Genomic DNA, 3,984 nt, shown 5'->3' on the forward strand with positions numbered 1-3,984 from the left:
GTTTAGTCTATAGTCTAGATAAGTCTAGTCTATAGTCTAGTCTATAGTCTAGTCTAAGTCTAGTCTATAGTCTAGTCTAGTCTATAGCCTAGTCGAGTCTAGTCTATAAGTCTAGTCTAGTCTATAGTCTAGTCTATAGTCTAGTCTATAGCCTAGTCTATAGTCAGTCTATAGTCTAGTCTATAGTCTAGTCTATAGTCTAGTCTATAGTCTAGTCTATAGTCTAGTCTATAGTCTAGTCTATAGTCTAGTCTATAGTCTAGTATATAGTCTAGTCTATAGTCTAGTCTAGTCTAGTCTAGTCTAGTCTAGTCTATAGTCTAGTCTATAGTCTAGTCTAGTCTATAGTCTAGTCTAGTCTAGTCTATAGTCTAGTCTATAGTCTAGTCTATAGTCTAGTCTATAGTCTAGTCTATAGTCTAGTCTATAGTCTAGTCTATAGTCTAGTCTATAGTCTAGTCTATAGTAGTCTAGTCTATAGTCTAGTCTATAGTCTAGATTAGTCTAGTCTATAGTCTAGTCTATAGTCTAGTCTATAGTCTAGTCTATAGTCTAGTCATAGTCCTAGTCTATAGTCTAGTCTATAGTCTAGTCTATAGTCTAGTCTATAGTCTAGTCTATAGTCTAGTCTATAGTCTAGTCTATAGTCTAGTCTATAGTCTAGGTCTATAGTCTAGTCTATAGTCTAGTCTATAGTCTAGGTCTATAGTCTAGTCTATAGTCTAGTCTATAGTCTAGTCTATAGTCTAGTCTATAGTACTAGTCTATAGTTCTAGTCTATAGTCTAGTTATAGTCTAGTCTATAGTCTAGTCTATAAGTCTAGTCTATAGTCTAGTCTATAGTCTAGTCTAGACTCTAGCTAGTCTAGTCTAGCTATAGTCTAGTCTATAGTCTAGTCTAGTCTATAGTCTAGTCTATAGTCAGTCATAGTCGTCTATGTCTAGTCTATAGTCTAGTCTATAGTCTAGTCCTAGTTGTCTATACGTCCAGGTCTATAGTCTAGTCTATAGTCTAGTCTATAATCTAGTCTATAGTCTAGTCTATAGTCTAGTCTATAGTTTAGTCTATAGTCTAGTCTATAGTCTAGTCTATAGTTTAGTCTATAGTCTAGTCTATAGTCTAGTCTATAGTCTAGTCTATAGTCTAGTCTATAGTCTAGTCTATAGTCTAGTCTATAGTCTAGTCTATAGTCTAGTCTATAGTCTAGTCTATAGTCTAGTCTATAGTCTAGTCTATAGTCTAGTCTATAGTCTAGTCTATAGTCTAGTCTATAGTCTAGTCTATAGTCTAGTCTAATCTATAGTCTAGTCTAGTCTAGTCTAGTCTAGTCTAGTCTAGTCTAGTCTAGTCTAGTCTAGTCTATAGTCTAGTCTAGTCTAGTCTAGTCTAGTCTAGTCTAGTCTATAGTCTAGTCTAGTCTATAGTCTAGTCTATAGTCTAGTCTATAGTCTAGTCTACAGTCTAGTCTATAGTCTAGTCTACAGTCTAGTCTATAGTCTAGTCTATAGTCTAGTCTATAGTCTAGTCTATAGTCTAGTCTATAGTCTAGTCTAGTCTAGTCTAGTCTAGTCTATAGTCTAGTCTATAGTCTTGTCTTGTCTATAGTCTAGTCTTGTCTATAGTCTAGTCTACAGTCCAGTCTAATCCCTAGTCTTGTCTAAATCTATATAATCTATAACCGAAAAAGTTGTTATAACTCAATAGTATTTCAAAATTTCAATTATCCATGCCTGGTATCTGGGTATCTTTATTGTTGTTGCTTCTGCTGCTTTAATACAATCACGTACAATTTAATATGAATCCCGAACACAAACAGATACAACAACAATATAATCACCAAACAGCTAGAGTTAAAGATACACTTTCTTTATACGTACTATACCTTTTCTTTATACATATTTGATTATTTTTCATCATTCAAAAACATTCCATCAAACTTGTTTGATGTGTACTGTCACACCACCATCAACACGACTCCCAACACTAATGGTATGTGGTGCAAATCTTTGGCAAATTATCAAACTTATTCAAACATGTTGTATGTTGTATAATGAATGTATGAAGTTTGATGACTTTTACTCGATAAGTTGTATAAAAATTGTAAAGCGGAACAACAAACACAAAAGAAAAAAAAAGCAAAATTATAACAACACTAAAGAAAAAATAAACAAATTAAAATATTTCTTTTTGTCCTGTTGTGTGTGTATAAATATGAACGGTGGGAACTTTAGTGTTTGAATGGCGAAAGGATAATTCTAGGTACAATTTGTAGTTGCAAAAGCAGGTGTTTTTAGCACAATCATCATTAGGTAGTTATTATTATGATTAATAATTGAGGGAAAATACACAATGAAGAGGAATTTCCCTTAGGTACATAATTTAAATGTTAGTTTTAATAAATTGCCTAAATTTTGAGGGAAATTTTTATACGAATACTGTAAAATGTATGAAATTTTAATACAATAGACCACGATGGATCTAAACTAGTCCAGTACATACATACATAGATCTGTCCGGTTTAGGCCAGACCAATCAATATATAGATAAATAGACTAACCACTGGTCTAGTTAGTAGACTTGTCCTTTTCCACTACTATATAGCCTAATCCATAAACAAGATAATATACATACTTGTCAATAGATTCTTCAAGGGACTTATCTAATCTATGGACTGGCTAGATTAGTCGACAGATTTGCCACATATTAGTCTGTAGACAAGTCAATTGACTATTCAATAGAATAGGGTTGTCCACATACTAGTCCATGGACAAGTCAATAGACTAATCTTTTGACTAGTGAATAGACATGTCAATAGGAATAGTCAGTATACTAATCCATAGACTAATTAAAAGAGATATCAACAGACTATTCCATTGACTAGATCATAGTCCATAGACTAATTTATAGACTAATCCATAGACTTGAAAATAGACTAGTCCATAGACTAGACAGTACATTTGTCAACAGACTTGACTATAGACCTGTCAATACACTATCTATTGTCAATAGACCAGTCAATCGAGTAGTCAATATAATAATACATAGACTTGTCCACTCCATAGGCTATACGAGATGATTTCCTGCAGACTAGTAAATAAGTAGATTAGTCTATAGCCTAAATAATAGACTAGCCCATAGATCAGTAAATAGATTGTCCATGAACTCAACAGACTCTTCAATATATTAGTCAATAGACTAGTTCATATAGTCTAGTCAATAGACTGATCCAATGACTACACAATACACTTGTCAACAGATCTGTCTCTAGAGTTCTCTATAAATGAATCCATAGAGTAGTAAATAGAGTTGCCCACATACTAATACTTATACAAGTCAGGAGACTAGTCCATAGACTACACTACACACTTATCTATAGAATAGTCAATAGACTTATCTATAGACTAGTCAGTAGTCTTGTCAATAGGCTAAACAATAGACTTGTCTATAGACTAATAAATAGATAAATCCATAGACTTTCTCCATAGGCTAGATAATAGATCAGTCCATGGAATTGTCGATAAGCTTGTCAATAGATTCTCAATGGACCTGCCCATAGACTAGACAATAATAGACTTGTCCCTAGATAAGTCCATACAACTTTATATATTTTAAACAATGCTAATTAATACATTTCATATTTCTTCAGATCTGATATAGTATACATCCTCTAATGAACGAAACACCTCTCCTACGTTATATCCTTTTTCACACCCACTGTGCGTTCCCATTATTATTGATTTTAGAGCAGCAGTTAATGTGTAATACAATCTATATAATTTTGACATACAACCCAACACAATTTAGCCATATCTGGTGTAAATCTTTGATTGTTTTTAATTTTTTTTCTGCTCGTTTGTTGTTTGTTGCTTCTTCCATCACAAACTTTGGTATGCCCAACATGCAGACAAGTTGCTGTTGCATGAACAATAATATGAGAAAAAAATAAAAACAAATTGTTTTATTTGTTTTTGTATTTAATTTTC

The sequence above is a fragment of the Lucilia sericata genome, unplaced genomic scaffold (genome assembly GCF_015586225.1).
Source record: "Lucilia sericata isolate MDLA Ls3-8-SP2 unplaced genomic scaffold, ASM1558622v1 Contig000894F_arrow, whole genome shotgun sequence".
Classification (NCBI taxonomy): domain Eukaryota; kingdom Metazoa; phylum Arthropoda; class Insecta; order Diptera; family Calliphoridae; genus Lucilia; species Lucilia sericata.